A 20,775-nucleotide genomic window follows, 5' to 3' on the forward strand; every position below is an offset into this window, starting at 1 on the left:
ACTTGTCTAATCTGGGAGCTGGGAACTCAATTCACAATATGAAATTCACACCTTTCCCGAAGCAGGGATAAGTATAGAGATTGCTCCCTTAAAGGCTGATTCTGAGGCTTGAACATAGTGGCCACAACTTCTCTTTGGAAGAGAAGACTTAGTCCTAGTAGGACTATGACTTGTGTTCATTAGGGATCAGTGGTACTTAAGGAGACAGATGTACTACAGGAGCATACTGGTTATTGGCCCAACTGTACTTACGAGCGATTTGTGAAGAGTTGTCGCACTGTTGATTGGTTAAGATGGACACATAATATATCCATAGTGAGGAGAGTTCAGGTGTCGGTCTTTAGTGGAATGCCTGGCAGTTAACGAATAGTGGATCCCATGACTAAATAGTTTAGTCAATTATTCACGTACAGTTGGAGCTTCGGATCTACAGGTCCATGAGGTCCTCTTGGTAGTTTGGATTCTGTTGAGGATCAGTTCCAAGTGTTGATTTGAAATGTTAAAATTGACAAGAGGTAAGAGGTATTTTGATTATATATGATATAATCGGTATGATGTATGAAATACATCTAGTGGAGGATAGATGTAAATGAGATTTATATTAAGTACCATGGAATAGAAAAAGAACTATGGTTTATATATTTCATGAGATGAAATATTAAAACTATAGGTTATAAATATAGTATGATAAGTTGGTTATCATTTATATTTATAATAATATTAATTATTAGATAATTAATACTTTTTCTTTTAATAGCCAAAGTAGTGGGTGGTTATTGGATCATGGTAACCGTGAGTTTAAAAGAAAAGTGGTTTCCTATTTTGAAAAGGAAGTCTTACAAAAGTTTGAAAACGAGTTTGAGTTTTTCTCCGACGAAAAATAAACTCACGTAAGTCGTCAAGTAAATACAAATTTACTAAACGACGACTAGGCGAGCTAAACGATAGTGCATGTGCGAGCTAAATGATCGTCTAGTGTTTACTAAATGATCGCATAGCTTTGCTAGACGATCGTTGGCCCAAGGTAAACGATCGTGTAGAGTCTGTAGGTGACAGACCGAGCTAAACGATCGCATAGCTTTTGCTAGACGATCGCATAGCTTTATCTAAACGATTGGGCATCGACCCATACGATAGTTCTCAGCCTTCTCCTACTTGCCCAGTCATGTACGCGATCGTTGTTTTCTCCATTCGTCTGTATCATACCAAGTCCGAATAGAGCCCACCCTTTGGATTCTCACACCAAGAATACGAAGGTCACCTTGTTGGTTGTGTCAGACTCAACTCGACACCGTCGAGGTTTTCTGGAGGCCGTTCGTGGTGCTTTGGAGGCGTTCATTCGTGTTGCAAAGGAGATCGTGATCGAGGAGATCGTTAAAGACGAGCGCGAAGTGTTCGTGCAATGTTTGTGCTATGTTGCGGTCGTGTAGATCGAGTGTTCGTGGTCGCTGTTGTTCGAGCGGTCGCGCAACGGAGCGTGGAGACGCTTTTGCATATGTGTGTAGAGTTTTACTCTTTGTTCCTTTGTATTTTACATGCTGTAATTTCTATATGAATTGCATAACTGTTTTGTTTGAAGTCGACTATAAATGATTTATTGATTCATGATTGTAATTTGGAATAGTCTTATTTCGCTGCTCTTGGAAATCTCGTTTCTGATTTCCTTCATAAGTTACATACAAACAACCAAGGATTTTAGTTTATTGGTTTATGGTAAAGCAAATAAAACATTCAACTGAGAAAAATCAAGAAGTAAAGTAAAATATCATATATTACACATCACAAGCGTTCGTACGAACTGTTTACAAACTACAGGACACGAGACTTTAGGGCATCAACCCCAACAGAAGCAACATTCACCTCACCCTTCTATTCCTTACTTTTCATCAAGGACTGGAAGGTTTGTAGCTCATTGAGCAAGGTGATCAGGTTGTAATCAATCATGTTCATAATAGCATTGATACAGAAGTGTAGGAAACTTTTAGGTAAAGATTCTAAAATGAAGCTAACCTGACTGGCTTCATCGATGACGGACTCATTCATCTCTGCCACATTGAAGTGGACCATCATGTTGAGAACATGTTCTCGAACAGATACCTTTTCTTGCATACAGGTATTGAAGATGTGTTTGAGAACTGTGTGGACGGTTGTCCGAATATTCCCCTTAGGAACCCCATGATCTCACGGGATGTGTGCATGGGCTTATGCTTCTTGGCCAAGACTCTGGTAAGACTCAGCAAGATGTATGCTCGGGCCTTCTCGTTTGCTCGTGTCCAACGCTCGTATGCTTCTCGAACATTTCGAGCAGCATTTGGAGCTGAAATAGGAGGACACTCCTCCATGGAGGTCATCGATGATAAGGATTGTGTTGATCGTATTTTTTCATGAGGTGTAATTTTTTCCCGTTAATTTTTCAACACAAGTAGACTTAGAGTTGCAGAAGTCATATTGAAAAAAAGTTTGTTGAAACCATACAAATTATTTATAATTAGTCTATTTAAACCATTAAGACAACCAATCAATTTTGGCAAAGTAATCTAATGTACCCTAAGTGACATCTATTTTGTAATGATGTTTCATTGAGGCAGGACTAAATCCACTATACGGTGAACAGGTGCCCCTTCACTACAATGAGATAATTTCAACCAATAGACAGAACAACTCATTGTTACTGTAACTATCAGTCATAATTATTTGGTCCAGAATTTGTTAAACACATTTAACATTCTTGTAAGTGTAATCTCTCATTCTAGGTTCTAGAGTTTCGCCTCAATGAGTCAACCGTCATGCAAAAAATGATTGGGACATGAAACTAAAGTAACCTTGTAACAAATCTATCTAATTCACCTTTCCAGGTAAGTTCCCAGGTAGGGTGTTACGTTTCCGTCAACTTAAATATTCTAACCTAGATAGAACTAGCCTTAGACAAAAGGTCCCTTACAAATACATTTGTTAGAATGTTAATCTTTTTATTAAGAACCAATTTAATCCTATTAAACCGATTAAAAGATTAAACATAAATTTCTAATCTCATTAGAAATGTGATCTTAGGTCTATATTAATCATATTTTAAAACAATTTTAAAAAATTATTTTAACTTAAGGTTTGCATATCGATTTTAGATTCTATTTTCATTTAGTTCTAACAATTATAAACAAATGAAACAAATTAAAACCATACATTGCATGCTTTGACATACTTTAGTAAATTATAACATTTATAAACTATCTAAGGTAATTTCATGCTTCATGCAATTTCATTTCATTGCTAATATATAACATTTATATAATAAGGTAATGAAACATAGTGTAGCATACATCCATACATACATTGAACCATTTATTATAACAATTATAATATAAATGATGCATGGATATGCTATTAATGCATGCATATATTATAACATTTATATTATATGATGCATGAGCATGCTATAAAATTAAATCATGCATCTAAAATTATAATATTTATTTATGATGCATGAAATTAAATGCATAACTTATGGTGGGATTTAATACTATATGACATATAAAAATAAAAATTATACATTAAATGCATAATTTAAATGAATTATTGGACCGGGATTGGACACTAAACAATTAATTAAATTAATATTACACCTATATTAATTTAATTACCAAAGTAGCTATCTATTACATAATATAATGATCAACCAGTTCAAAATAAGTGAACCAGGCCTTGAACCACTTGAATCGATCCATCCAACCTTCGAATTGGACCCAAACCGTAAGCAAACCAAGTGAGCCACGAATTGAATCAGACCAGAACCGGTTTGTTCTTTCCATCTTGAAGCATCAACATTGTACCCAACATTGCAATGCTACAGAAAGAACACAACGTTGTTCTTCATTGTAGCATTGCAATGCTAGGGCACAACGTTGCAACGCTGCGGTATAGTCCCTACTATACAGTCGCATTCTCCATCGTTTCTCCAATAAATTTGTTCTCGTTTTTCTCCAGATCAACATCGAAAAACCGAAGAATGACTCAGGGACTTTAATTTACATACTCTATTGCAATATTATGCCCCATGAAATGGGCCTTTACATACCAAACCGTAAACCAAAACAATAAATAAACAGTGTCAATCCTGAAATTATCCAACAATTTTAAACATCCATCAAGAACAAACATCACATGGAAAAATTGACAGCATGCTTAAATCCCACCAGTGCACTGTAAAAAGATTATGAAATTTTGGGAAAAATTGGGCCAAAACACCGCTCTGATACCGATTGATGGATCCAATGAAGGTCCTTGAACGGAAGACGGGATCGGACCCAAAACCAAGATTTTTAGAATATAAATTTTACAGCAAATATACACAATATTATGCATTTAAATTAATATACAACATGCTTGAAATTAAGAAGAGAAAAGGGAAGAGGAGACTTACCCTTGATGGACGAAATCCTCACAGTATCCTCTTCTCTGTAAAATCATGAACAAATCAAAACCTAAATGGGCACCACCACAAAAGAAACCTCTGTATTATCTAAGATGAGAATCACAGGAGTTGTGGGCTATGTCATTTTTTTGGTTGAGGAAAGACTTGAGAGAGAGGAAGAGATCAGAGAGTGATAAAAAAAAATTCAGAACACACTCCTCTCTGGGATCAAGGAAAAAGACGATGAAAATTTACCCTTCTGTCAACCACCCACGCAAAACGTAGTTGAGAGAAAATTGGGGAGGGAAGTTATTTCCCTCCAAATTAATTTAAAATACTTGAAAAATAGTTAATTACTTTAAATTAATTAATATATATAATAACTAGTTTATTATACATTTATATATACACATAACTATATGTTATATCACATATAATATAAAACCTATAGTTTCTATATTGTATCAAATATAATATATCCTACAATTTCAGTCTCTATTATGAACGACGTTATATAATGAGATTAAACATTTCGTGGTCTGGTCTTATACAAACTTCTTTGTATAGAATATCTCCGCTCACATGTCTTCATATGAGTGATCAGGATCAAATCATTTGTAATATCTTACAACAATTGTAACATCTACGAAGTGGGTCATACTCGTAGTGTCACTAGGATAAGGTATCCAGTCTTATCCATTTACTATAGATCATTTCGCTTATCACTTAAACATGATTCATATATCTCTACATACATGTTTAAACTACAAGATAACCTTGGATGATAGTTTATTGGTTTTGATTAATGCAACTAAATAAATGAAATAAAACATCACATATTTTATTACATAAATAAAATGTTTGTACATTACAATTACAAACTATAGAACCCTACGAGGTATAGGGCATCAACTCCAACAATGTACACATTCGTCGGACTATATTGGATACTGGGATTGTTTCCTCACACACACACACAGATTCAACAAATATATATTTTACATATTGTTCAATTAAGAAATAAATTAAATAATATGGTATACACATTGCAAAATTAAAAATTACAAAAATATATGCATATATAAATATGACAGTGTTTTGTATAGGAATAAATGATTGATAAATAAATTGTCTCATCTAAGATTCGAACCAAAGTTCTTGGTCTTTAGAGAGAGACAAAACACCATTTTTGCACAAAAACAGCTTTTTGGAAAAAGATTTTTTTGAAAAAATAATACTTAGGTAATCTCTGAGTGGGGCAGCATCCATCTTTGTGCATCAAACTAAATTGTCTAATCATAATTTTTCGGGTGAAAAATTCTTCTTATTTCTTTTTTTTTAAAATATTTTAATTCCTTTTTTATGTGAGTGATGAGTGAAAAATGCATAGAGATAACTAGAAACTAAATTGGATGAACTACTTTTTTTAATACTAGAATACATAAACATGCATTGCGCATACAAGTGTTTTTCTTTTGAAGAACACATTATCTCTTGAACACATTATCTCTTTATACATATTTTTTTTTTTGTTAAATTTCCAACATTTCAATTCAACAAAAATTTGTAATTTTCATTGAGATCCCTCTTGAAATTGCAACATTTAGTTGTCCAAGTGAGAAATATATTGTGAAACATAAAAAATTCCAACATGTAGTATATTTTATCCTTGAACCTTGTTAATTTTCATTACAAAATTGAGCCATACTAGAAACTATATAAAGAAAAGTAAAATTAATAAATTGCACGAGCCCAAATCTAAGTCTAACTTACAAAGCTGAAATGGTGCTCTCTCTTTGTAAAAAGAAAAATGACACTTTGGACCATATTTTCATTCACTGTGATGTTGTCGTGGATTTGTGGCCATACAAAATGAAATTCAAGCTTAGGACTCTAGACTTTCCTCCAATAAATACTCTCTATGGTAGCTATGTTTTTTGAGAGGATATGTCTTTATAAACACAACACTCAAATGAAGGTGATCACTTTTAACACAGTTGAGGTTTTCTCAATGTTCAGAAATTAAGAATGCTTGGGAATTATATGTCTGGAAATAAAATTACTGGGAATCAATGATGACTATGTTTGGTTAAGCATGGAAAAAAAATGCCTGGGAATAGTATGTGTTGGAGTTAAAGATAACTATGTTGCGGGAAGGAAGGAAAATGGCGGTAGGAAGGGGAAGAAGAAGTAAAAACCGACACTTCTCAGGGGCCGTTTGGATTGAGGTTTTCTCAATGCCCAGGAATTAAGGATGCATGGGAATTATATGTCTGGGAATAAAATTACTGGGAATTAAGGATGACTATGTTTTGTTGTGCATGAGAAAACAATATCTGCGAATAGTTTGTGTGGGAATTAAAGATAACTATGTTTAGTTGTGTAGGAAATGTGTTTGGTGTTGCATGGGAATTAGGGGTGTTCAAAAAAACCCAAGACACGAAAAAACCGAGCCTCCCAACCCAACCCAACTGGTTTGAGTTGTTTAAAAAAAAAATTTGAGATTGTGAAAACAAGTCCAAAGGATCGTTTACAAAATACTATACGATCGCTGAGCTCCGCTACACGATCACTGAGTAACAAAATGCTAGACGATCGCCTACCAAATGCTACACGGTAGCTGAGCTCAGCTAAACGATCGCTTAGCTTTGCTACACGAACGTTGAGTAACAAAATGCTATATGATCGCCTACCCAATGCTATACGATCATCTACTAAATGCTATACGATCACTAGGCTTGGCTACACAATCGCTTAGCTCTGCTACACGAACGCTGAGTAACAAAATGCTATACGATCGCTGAGCTTGACTACAGACCGCTTAACTTTGCTACACAATCGCTGAGTAACAAAATGCTATACGATCACCTAACCAATGATATACGATCGCCTACCAAATGCTACACGATCGCTTAGCTCTGGTACATGATCGTTGAGTAACAAAATGCTATACCATCGCCTACTCAATGCTATATGATCGCCTACCATATGGTACACGATCGCTAAGCTCGGGTACACGATTGTTTAGCTTTACTACACCATCGCTGAGTAACAAAACGTTATACGATCGCCTACCCAATGTTATACGATCACCTACCAAATGCTACACGATCACTGAGTAACAAAATGCTATACGATTGTCCACCCAATGCTATACGATCGCCTACCAAATACTACACGATCCTGAGCTCGGCTACACGATCGCTTAGCTCTGCTACACGATCGCTGAGTAACAAAATGCTATACGATCGCCTACACAATGCTATATGATCGCCTACTAAATGTTACACGATCGTTGAGCTCGACTACATGATCACTAAGTAATAAAATGCTATACGATCGCCTACTCAGTGCTATACGACTGCTTACCAAATGCTACACGATCGCTGAGTTCGGCTACACGATCGTTTAGCTTTGCTACACGATCGCTGAGTAAAACTAAACGATCGCCCACGTAGACCCCGCAATTGCTTACCCAGCTACACGATCACTTAGCTCTTCTACCAAATGCTATATAACCAATATCAAAGTATAAATACTAAACGTATGCAAAATAAGCATTTATATTATGTCAATATTCATAGTTACAAACAAGAGTACAGTGAAACATTAATTCAAAATGAAGATACTTAGCAAGCACTAACATGCTAGTTCAAAATAAGGAGTACACATCATTTGATAAGGGCACCAAAATATATATATACACATAATTGCCCATGTATAACATGTTATAAAGTCTTCTATTACATAGAAGATATTCCCACAGTTTAAGAATGAACGTCTTCTTGCAAAACCTCCATTATGAATTCATATATTTCATCATGTGGAAGATTAAAGAAATAATCAATCTGAGATTGGTCTCTAGTGATAATCTTACCCGCTCTCACCCTTTGTCGAACAATTAATCCATCTACCTTTCTAATTTCACTAACTAATGAGTTTCAGTGTGCTTCTCTTGTAGACTCTCATTTAGCTACCTGTCGATAAAACATAGCAATTTCTTGAATGTTATCATTAGCACTTGAAAGATGACTGCTCATAACATTCTTAAGACCATTCACTGTCGCCACCAATGGGTCCATACTTCTTGCTCTTTTCTTACTAGACCTATTTGATTTATGTGCAGTAGATTGTATATTTGTTGCCGCTTCATTCATTGAGGTAGGTCCATCCACTTCTCCCCCTCTAACTATTGGTGGATCAGACACATAAAAACCATCCATTTCTCTCCAAAAATCATTGTTGTCCATTTCTTGCTCTACTGCTTCAAACATGTCAGCTGGACCTTCTGCACTAAGTCTATTGGCTCTATCTTTTCCAAAAATAATGGTTAATTGTTCGTAGAACGGAAAAGACTTGTTTCTCAGTCCTTTTGCATTTTGCTGACTCTGTGAAAACAAATATAAATAAACTTTTAATACATTTCAATAATAACATGATAACAATACACTAGCAATAAAAAAATCTACATTTACCTTTACCCATTCATCAAATATATCTTTTTCTACTTCTGTACACTTTTCTTTATCATTCCATTCGAAACCACTATAATTTGGGCCTAACATTTCAGCTATTGCGTTATACTATTTCTTCAACAGTTTAACTCTAGACTCTTTGTGTGGTTGAGCCTTAACTTCACAATTATGAATTTTTTCAACCATCCATTTCTCTATTTGATTGAGAAATCCTGATTTGAAAGTACCATTATCAGCCTTCCATGTGCCAATGTTAGATAACTCCAATAAGCATTCTACTAATTTCTCATCTTCTATCTTACTCCACATATGTTTCAACCTACTTGAATCAGCTGTAGATTGTTTGTTGACATTCATATCTATGATCACATCATATATTAGACTATTAAAACTCAAAACTTCACATATAACATAGTATGAAAATCAAAACGTACATCGCATATCATAATTATGAAATGAGTAGCAATATAGTAGTTCATAATGTTTCATAAAAGCTTATAACAAGGTGCATGTTTACATCATAATAATACATCCTAGTATTAATATCTAACGCCCCTCCACTCCTCAAACATCTCAATTGCTAAGTCATCTCTCCAATTTGTCCATTCATTTGAACTCTCATCATGTGTTATTCGATCACTATCCTTGTCAAAAGTACTTGAATGAGTGTCTCCAACTTCATCTTCTTCTAACGAATCTACAGGCATTTCTTTTCTTATAAGATTATGAATGAGACAACAAGTTGTAATAATGCGACATTGACTTTTACTGGATAGTGAGATTTCCCTCAAAGAATAGCCCATAGACCTTTTAATAGCCCAAATGCTCGTTCTATTACATTTCTTGCAGATGAATGCTTCATATTAAAAAATTCAGCTGGAGTTCTTGGTTGGTATCCTTGCATCCAATCATTTAAATGATATCGTTGTCCTCTATAAGGAGCCAAAAATCCTTCACCATTGTATAGCCAGCATCACACAGATAGTAACAACCTAAATACACCAACTGAATACTTGAGAATGTATGTACAAAGTTTTTCTAATCCAAACTATATACCAATCCTAATATCATACATGTTTCCTTTTGGAATCTTTAATCCATTCCTCCTAGATGTAGCATCTCGTAAAACTCTTGAGTCAGAAGTTAAACCTTCCCATCCAGGTAAGACATAGATAAATTGCATATCTTGGGAGCAAACTCCTAAGACATTAGTAGCAATTTTATTCTTCCTAGTTCGATACCTAGGTCTATCGAGAATACTCACATTGACTTTAATATAGATTCCATCTAGTGCACCTAGACAATTCTATATACAAAGAAGACTTTAAATTAATTAAACCACCTACTAATATTTAAACATGAGTAAAACTGTAAAACAAAAATTACCTTAAACCACTTCCATTTTTCATCTAAGCAGTTAGCAGGAACAGGCTCATGATGTTTAAGTAATAACTCATGTAGTCGTATCGTAGAGTTCAGAACTATATTAAAATGTCTACTAATTGTTTCTCCTGAACGTGCAAAATGTTGACGTATAATTCTATTTTTAACGTCATGTGCAAGGATATGTAAAAATATTGCAACCATTTCCTCAACTTCTACATGTGTCGTGCCTCTTAATTTGCCAGTTGTTTTAAGCATATGACATAATATAGTAAAACATCTCCTATTCATTCATGTCGTCTCGAAACATGCTAAATCACTCTCATGTATTTGACGAAAAAAGTTTAATTATCTAATTCGATGCCTATAGAAAAAAATTCCACTCATAATTCTGTCACGTGTTTGTTCTTTATACAATAGTATTACTATCAATAGAAAAGATGTTTTCATTGCTTGTTTTATTATCTAGAAATATGACAAAAAGACAATAAGAATTTGTTGTTCAGTAGCTGAATATATGTCATTCATATCTGCATGATAAACGAAATGTTATATCCCATCATTAGTAAATTATAATAAACAATTATTAGAAATAAATCACAATGTAGCAAATCAACTCATTCAATACATCAAAAGAGAACAAAAAAACGTGTAGAATGAATAGGATCTAGTTACTTCAATTTAAACAATTAAGAAAAGTCAAAGAAAAAAAGGTAAAATCAAATAACCCATCAAACATATCTTAAATTTCACAAAACTAAAACTCAACCGAATTAGATAAGAAATCGAACAAACTCCACCAAATAAACCAAAATTGTAGTTATCATAGTCGTCTTCCCCACATCTTAAATATGGAACAATGGTTATCATATTCTTTGTTCCAAATGGAGTAGTTGAGATAAATAGAACAGAAAAGAAAAAACATTTTGCATTTTGCATTCCTAAAAAATGTGGTTATCATATTGATAACTATATTAGAATTATTATTAATAACATCGGAATGATTTATCATAAATGGAACAATGGTTATCACATTCGGAAAAAAGAATCATTCTCTAGAAAAAGAAGAGATAAATGGAACAGAAAATCAATAAATAGAGGAAAAAAGATAAATCAGTACCAATAGACAGTAGAAAATTGAAAGACATAAATAAACAACACTAAAAAAAGAAGGCAGTGACTGGAGATTAAAGTACCAATAGGAGGGAGATTGAATAAAGACATTAATTGAATTGAAAAAAAAGACATAAATGGAGATGGAAAGAATGTATGTTTTAATAGGGGAGCAGAAAATCGCGCCGGCGAGAAGAGAGGAAGAGAGACAGCAGCACCGAAGCAGAGAGATGGGCGGCACTCAAAGCAGAGACCTGGATTTTCACGGCTGGAAGGAAGGAAATTCGTGGTAGGAAGGGGAAGAAGAAAAGAAAACCTACACTTTTCAATGGGTATTCAATTCCTTCATTTGTGTGGGTAAAAGAAACCTAGGAATTATCTTTTCCAAGACAAATAAACAAAGTCCACCAACCAAACATGGACTTTGTAAGCCCATTCTCATTCCCACCCTCTTTTCCCTCCAACCAAACAGCCCATCAATGAGTATGTAATTCCTTCGCTTGTGTGGCTAAAAGATGCCTAGAAAATACCTTTTCCAAGATAAATAAACAAAGTCCACTAACCAAACATGGGCTTTGTAAGCCAATTCTCATTCCTACCCTCTTTTCCTTCCAACCAAACAGCCTCGTAGTGGCTATTAGCTAGGTTGTTTGGAAGAAGTGGAATCGACTGTATTTTCAATGATAAAGCTGTGTAAAATGTTGCTCTCTCCTTAGTTGGTAGCTGGTGTCATAGATTTAGAATAGCTCTATCATGATTTCAATTAACATTTGTGTCTTCTCTCTAATCTTGTTTTTGCTGCTCATGATTTTTGTAATATCTTTTGTATTTGATAGTCTCCTTTGTACTTTATTGCGTACCTACTAATCAAACTGGGGTATGATGAGGGTGCTCGACACTGTCAATCTAGTTAGGATTATCTGATACGCTTATTGACCCACTTATCACTTATCATATCTTTATATATATATATATATATATATATTAAAAAAAAGTTAACATTTGAATTTTTTTGCACCAAATTACAGTTTCCATTTTGTAATTCTAGTTTGTATATATTCATCAAAAGAGTAAAAAATGAGGAAAAGACTATTGCATTGTGAAAACATTTTAAGTAACTTTATAAAATTATAAACCATAAAAAAAAATGTAGGTTACCACTCCGTCCATTACAATGACTTTGAACATCTCTAGACAAGGTTTTCTTTTCCTCTTTTCCCTTAAAAAACTATGGTTCCTATCTTCTTCTTATTTTTCATTTTCTATATAATTTCAATTTGAATATAGTTAATTAATTAATAAAATTAATATAAATACCTGTTTTAGTAAATAAAAAATGATCTATTGTAATATTAATTTAATTTTATAATAAAAAAAATCATTAAATGAATGTGATAACTAAATTACAAAAATTATTAATTTATTTAGCTACCAATTTCTTAAATACCTTTAATTAGTTTAGCTTACTAGGATTATTTAAATTTAGATTGAACAAAAATTCATTTTTAAATAATAATAATTGATTACTTATATTTTTTATAACAAAAAAATAATTGATTGAGATTAAAGGTAATTTGATACTTTATTATTAACATGTGATATTTATAATTGTTAATTATTCATTGTGATTAATTTCTATTACTTCATTCATTATTAACATATCATATTTATATAAAAAATAATATTGTTTAATATTATTTATTTACTAATCATATTTTTACCTTATTTTGTCACATTTTTATAAAATATATTGTTTGTTAAAATATATTCTCTTATATTATTTAATTAAAATTATAATAATTAATGTTGAACTTAATTAATTAAAAATTATTAAGTATTAGATTATATTACTATGACATTGAGTCAATATATTAATTGGTTAATTGTGATAATTAAAATCATTATTGATTATTAACTAATTCATTTTTATCAATCTATTGAATGGTATTTATTGTCTAATTAAGGGACAATTGCAACTTTAATAAAAAAAAAAGTTGAAAATTGGGTGCAAGTCCCTAGGTTTTGCTTTTTTTCAAACATGTCAAAAAACTTCTGCCTAAAAATTTGATTGCTATCTAATTACTATGTGATTGTTATGTGATTGCTATTTGATTTCAATGCGATTGCTATGTGATTGCCACACTTGCAATTAAAAAAAAAGTTGAAGTTGTGGCTTTGGTTTCTTAAAAAGTATTGTCATACAATGCAATTTCTCTTTAATTAATTCATTTATTAAATTTATATAAGATTCTCATGCTTGATTTCACAAATTAAATATAAATATAACTTTTATTCATAAAATTTTGATAGCATTTTTCATATGCACAACCAAACACGATCATCTTTGATTCTCAAACATCGTATTCTTAGATATTTACTTTATTCTCAAACATCTACAAAACGTAAGGCTAAACAGAAAATGCAAGATACTACAATGGATATGATACTTTTTGGGTATGATGATGGAATTCAAAAATAGTAATGAGCATTGTTTATTATAATTTAAATATTTGTAACCATTACCGCTCCTTCATATTCTAAAAAATTGAAAAATGACCACAAACCACATCATCATAAATGTTTTGAACTTTCACTAGGTGTGTTAGTAGTACTAGTTTCGACTGATCCATCAGATAGTAAGTAGTAGTAGTTTCTTTTTTCAAAAGGTAATGTTACCCACATCTTACTATCTTAATCACCTATATGCAATAACTTTTGTTCCCTTGTCTTTTCTTTCTAATAATTGAATAAACAATAAGAATTAATTAGCGAAGGGTTACAATGAATATTGGTTTTAAATGCCAACATACCCATATGATCATAAATGCCCACATACCCAAATCGTTACTCTCTAACTCACCTATGCACCTAATTAGTGAAGCGTTACAATGGAGGTTGAATAAATAATACTAATTGAAGAAGGGACATCATGGAAATGGACAAAATATTCAAGAAAATAATTCTCTCCATTTGCCACTTTTTAAGATAGTAAGATATTCTAAAATAGATAGAGAACTAACATTTACTTTATTTCTGGAGTCTATTACAGAACTCTTGTTATTATAATCGACGACTTTCATAAAAGTTAACGTGAACATGACACGCAAGTATGTATCAATTTAGTTGAGATGTCCTCATGTGCACCTACTAATCCCTCCTGCCTTGTATATTTATTAAAAAAAAACATGACACACAACTAGTTAGAAGACATTATTTCACAATGGGTACAAAATACATCCTCATTGCAATTATATAAAGTATTTAAAAGTAATATGTGCTTCTTTTTTTTTCTTCACAATAGGTACAAAATACATCCTCATTACAATAATACACAACGTTATCATGATGGATAACCATTATCCAAGCATGGACGCACACAAAGATTTTGGTTTGTCAATAAGTTTGGAAATAATGTACCCAACTGGTTTTGTTCGAGTGGTTTCAGTCTTGCATTTACCCGAAGGAAAAAAAAAGAGCAAGTATAAGAAAAAAAACACACAACCATGTAAAAAAAAAAACTTAGTGTTCTATCTTCGTTAACAATAACATACTAAATCTAGAATTTTTTTTAAGAAATGAGCTCAAATCGGGGTATATAATTAGCGAACACAGACCTGTAATTTATTGTAGAAAATAATTTACACGAGAGCTTTTTATATAGTGTCAGGAGTGGAGATGGTTACATGCAATCTATGAAGCACAGAAATAGATATGACTATACGATACGGATATAATCGGATATGGCGATTCGTCACTTTTTAAAAAACTAAGATACGGATACGTCTAAAGATGCGTCGTTTTTTATATATATTTCTAAAAAATGAGGATACTGATACGTTGAAGATGCATTTTTTCTTTAAAAAAATCTAGGATATAGATAAATTTAGTATACAAGTTAATAACAATAGCACAAAATAGAGTTCAAATACTGAAATACAATACAAAAAAAACAACATCTAAGATGTTGAAGTACAATAGTTAATAAAATGCAATAGAAAAGTGATTCATATTGCAAAGAAGAAGAAGAAGAAGTTTAAAGAGAGAAGTATGAAGATAAACGAAGAACTTATTGTTGAAGATATCCAAATCATTTATATTTTGGTGGACTTTGTAGGGACTCAAATATAAGATGGAGATTAGATGTCCTCGTCTAGGATTTGGTCCATTATTTTTTTTTTCTTTTAGTTTTGGACTTGAGTAGTGAGCTTTTTAAATAGGTTGCCTAATTTTAGATTGGGAAAGATTAGATGAGTTAAATCGCGTGTCAGATACGCACCTGAAAAGTATTTGAAAGTATAGATATGTCAAATTGCGTGTCAGATATGTATCTGGAAGTATCTATATCCGATACATGTCTGATACTGATTCTTTACCTCACATGAAGTATCTATGTTTCATAGCATGCAACTCTTAGAATTCTAAAACTTTAGGCATTCCAAAATAAGTTGTACATTCATATAAAGATATAAATTTTATAATTAGATTATTAAAATAACTTAAGAAAATTTTTATATTCAAAGTTGTATAATATTAAGGGGTTGTTTTTTTTTGGGCATCTTAAATTTCAATGTAGTGGGCATCTAGATTACGACATTTGTTTTGCAGTATTTATAAGATGTTCGAGCATCTAGAGATTCCCAGACATCCTAAGTATGCACTTACAGAGAGCATGTAGAGTTTTGGAGCCCTCTTGAAATATGGATTTTTCAGATTCTCGAGTTAAAGGCATCCCCAATTTACTCTTTTTTCCTTCTTTTTTCTTATATATTTTTGTGTATGTAGATATCACTCTCCATTTGTCGTTATATAATTAAGGTAAATATTGTCAACCATATATATCACTTTTTTGTTATATCGCGGTTCTTATAATTTTTTAAGCAAGATATTAAAATTTAATTTTAAAATAATATTTTTTTTATAAAAAAAAACTTAAATTATGATATGTTGAGAAAAAGAATATTTAAAAATAATGTAAATTGTATTAATTTAAAAATAAATTCAAATAGATAGAAACAAATATCGTATATAAGTTCAAATTATACTAAATTTATTATAAATTAATAAATAGCCATAAGGAAACTCTCGAAGCATTATATAAATTTAAGACATTTCCGAACATTAATTTTATGAAACAAATATAATAATCAAAATGTTTCTAGATATCTATAAAATATTTTCATAAAACAAACATAGTAATCTAGAGATATATAATGACTATGAGTTTTAATAATAATATATAATGACTATGAGTTTTAATAATAATATTTTGGTGAATAAAATAATGGAAAGAATAAATGGAGAGAGTGATGTGTGGATTTTAATGGGGGGAGAGAGAGAACCATGTATAATATAACTCTAAAACGTCAATTAATTGATAAAATTTTAAAATTAGTAAAAATAGTAGAGATAGATTAAGGTGACTAAAACATTAATTAATTGATAAAATTTTAAAATTAGTCTCAAATCCCTTATTTTAGAGAATCCTTTTAAAGTAATTGTTCAAACCAATTTAATACTCGTAGCTTAAAAGGAATATGATAATAAAAGTGGAGTGTAGCCATATAGGTTAATAATAATTTTTGAAATAAATGGACAAAACATTCCCGAATTAAATTTTGAAGTGGATAATTTTGAATTTTTTTTTTTCAAAACTGTTAACCTTTAACAATTCTGTGTAAGTGGGACCCCTTGCTTTCGGTGCCAGAGTTGTACCCTAATGAGCCCACTATAGGGAAGAAGCAAATTAGGACATAAGACTAAGAAACCTTATCCTCTTACAGGAAGTCAAATAAAGAAACGCGCAAAACTGGCATCCTATAGGGGGACACTCCCAGGGTGCCTTGAGGTGATGTGCAGAAACTTTATTCAATACAACGAGGGAGACTGTGGGATATGATGTCGCACTTCCCGCTCCCACTTACTATGAATATTCTCTCCATCCATCTTGATATTGACCTACCCAAACACCATCCTTTATGAGTATTTTATACTTTCTACAGTAGTTCGTTAGTGGCTTGTCAATTTAATTCGGACTCGACCGTCATCAGCTTTCTGTCCCATTGTGATTTATTATGCGTTTTATCCAGATGCGCCCATCAAGTTGCGTCAGCTCTATGCGGTAATACTTCTTGAGCAGATGTTTACGAGCACAAATCACCGCAAAGCCTTGCGGTAACGCTGCGTTCGACCATTAATTTCTTATGATCGTATTTTCTGCTTCGCATCAACGCATATTCTGCACAAAAATACATAAGTTAACTGTTTTCACGCGATGGACGTATGCGACTGCAATATTATGAACTGAATGCTTTTTGGACGCAATCTTATATATTTTATCAATGCAAACCTGCATTGTTTAATAACTTAGCATTGTAATAACGTGCATTTCTGCCCGTTATCACACTCCCAAATTTAAACAATTATTGTCCTTAAGCATAAGTTAAAGATTTTCTTTATAAAGTCGACCGCAATCTCTTTTCCTAGATTTCTCAAGGATGCCTCATTCAAATCCTATACACCAAAATTTCCTTAATCTTATTCAGGTCTCTTCTTAAAATATTTCTAAAATTTAGGGACCGCAAGTTTAACCTTCAAAAAGACTTTACTAGATTCCAGGACATCGCATGATTTTTTTAAAAAAAAACTTTTTCACTCGTGTGTTAAATGATTTTTTATCCTTGCTTATTTTAGACATTATTATTTTTTTCTCTAACCTTGCGCTGATCCAAGTGCCTTGCCTTCGTTTTGGCTTGCCCCCACGTGTGTCATGCGGACATCCAGATACGAGCAAGGCACTCTTTCTCAGACAAAACTCATACCCATTTGGCAGTGGAGTTGTGGTCATTTTTTATGCGTTGATCACAATTCCTACCTTCGTTTTGGCTTGCCCCCATGTGTGTCATGCAGACATCCAACTACGAGTAAGATCCGATCGCAACGTTATGATTTTTTTTATAAGGCTAAAAATAGCAAGGTCGAAAAATGAATGTCGTACCCCCAAATTTAAAATGTGGCAATATCCTCATTGCCAATAGAATGAAAGAAGTCATGCGATGTTTTTAGGAAGTTTCATAAAGAATCAGTTTGAAAGCAAGATATCAAACCACTAACTTCTAGAAATATTTCATGAGGTGACTGTCCTAAAATTAAGTTTAGAAGCAAGCGTTTCATCATTGAAATCATAATTAGCAAAGAGAAATCATGTGGTGACTTACTAAATTGATCAATATTAAATGATTTCAGTAACAAAAGAGGATGCATGTAACGACCCGACCCCCTAGGACTTAAGTTAGGCCATTACTAAATACATGCATGCACGGAACTTAAAACGATACTCTGTTATTGCGAAATAAATGCTAATCAAATAAGTTAAGTTCAAAAGACTTTCATTAAATTCAAATATTAAAATGACAGTAGGGTACCCATAAATCATAAATGATAATATAATAAGTCTGGAAAATGATTCTTAATAGTAAGTTTTAAACATCAAAACTAAAAGTTAAGAGAAAAATGAAAAGAACTCTAAATCTCATGAGCGGAAGTGTAAAAACTAGTCCTAGTGGCTCGATCACAAATTTCGCTTATCCATCGCTGATGCATCTCTACCCTTACCTGAAACAGCAACATAAGAAAGAATAAGTATAAATTACTCAGTAAGTAACTCCATTATTGGGGTCCGGCTAGGCATCTATGTTCTCTAGATACCCACCTCTGCTGAAACATATAAACTGCTCTAGTCCTCATGGGACACATGTACCCATGTAACAAAAAGGAGACTGAGTTCTATCCTACTGTAGTTAAGTATGCCCACTATCTCTGGTGAATCCTGAAGAAGACACAAACTGGTGAATCCCGAAAGAGACACAAACTGGTGAGTCCCGAAGGAGACACAAACTGGTGAGTCCCGAAGGAGACATAAACTGGTGAATCCCGAAGGAAACACAAATCGGTGAGTCCCGAAGGAAACAAAAACCGGTGAGTCCCGAAGGAAACACAAACCGGTGAATCCCAAAAGAAACACAAACTGGTGAATCCCAAAGGAAACACAAAATCTAATGGGCATCTAACTAATCAGTACAGACACTTGCACCGTCTCAACATCTTAATTATCACTATATGAATCTATGACATATATATATACCTCAACATCATGGCTCTATAACATACACATATACCTCAACATCATCAGATCAAATACAACCATATGGAATCAAATACCATCTCATGCTAGCATTCAAGTGTCTATGTGCACAAATAAATCTTTCAGATCTCATACCAGAATATATATTGGTCATACTATACTATCAGTCTACCATGCTGTCATTCTGCCATAACATTCATTTATCATGCTAGCATACTTCTAGTGCCTGCCTCATGGGCAGTTCCAATAGTAAGATTACGTACCTCGAGTCGATACTCCACAGATAAAAAATTTAGACCACCAAACTATGACGGCAATCCAAAGTAGCGGTCCTAACAACAAAACAACTCTCAAATTTCAGTTGTAGCCATAATTGTAAGACTTCAGGTCCAAATCCAAACTATCAAGAACTTATTCAAAGAAAGAAAAACACTTCCACCTTCCACGACGGTGCCTCCTTTGACTTCCAAAATCCCTAACGACTTAAGCTTGAAACAAAATTCAGTAAAGACGAGTCATAACACTCAAAACACAATATTAATGGCCAAGAAAATGAAACGAACCGACACAACCTTACCCCAATAGATCTGACGAAGACCAAGATGAACCCGACGAAGTAGGGCGATGACAGCCGGTAACGAAGCGGCTAGGGTGGCAGATGCAGGGGGCTGGATCCGAGACGTCGATCGGAGGCGACGCGACTTGACCGATTGGCGAGAACTGTCGCCAGCGAAGGGCGAGGGAAGCGGTACGGTCGAATCCCTAGATCCGACACATACGACTTTGGGGAGACACGACGGTGCACGAGAACGAGCGACACACACGGGGCTAGTCTAAGACGTCGATCGGAGGTGGCGCGGCTTGACCGGTTGGCGAGATGGGAGCAAAGGGCGAGGGTTGCTGAGAGAGAGAGATGCGAGCGGTGGATGTGATCGGCGAGCGGCTAAGATTCGTGGCTGGCGGCAAGAGTGAGCGGCTGCTAGGGTCTACGTGAGGAAGAAGAGGGAAGGGGGGGAAGAAAAAGAAAAAAAGAAAAAAGAAAAGGAATAAAATAAAATAAAATAAAATATATTTTATTTTATTTTATTTTATTCATTTCTTAATCCACATAAATTCTTTAAACTCCCTTCCTTTAAAAAGGATTTAACTCCTCCCATTCAATTCCAACATAAATAGTTTCCAACGTCCATAATTAAATTCTCGCAATTACGCTTATGGTTCAAAATTCCAAATGTCCTCAATTAGTAAAAATTACT

At 33.2% G+C, this 20,775-nt stretch overlaps 1 long non-coding RNA gene across 1 annotated transcript; it reads right to left on the reverse strand.

The window, feature by feature from the left end:
- Positions 1–18,805: 18,805 nt before the first annotated feature.
- Positions 18,806–20,549, reverse strand: LOC150036294 (uncharacterized). Its single transcript, XR_016529805.1, has 3 exons — positions 20,097–20,549; positions 19,783–20,007; positions 18,806–18,990 (listed from the first exon to the last, which is right to left on the reverse strand). It is a non-coding gene; the product is annotated as an uncharacterized LOC150036294 (long non-coding RNA).
- Between the last annotated feature and the right edge of the window lie 226 nt (positions 20,550–20,775).

The sequence above is a fragment of the Benincasa hispida genome, chromosome 5 (assembly GCF_027475165.1).
Source record: "Benincasa hispida cultivar pf3 chromosome 5, pf3_genome.v1.1, whole genome shotgun sequence".
NCBI lineage: Eukaryota > Viridiplantae > Streptophyta > Magnoliopsida > Cucurbitales > Cucurbitaceae > Benincasa > Benincasa hispida.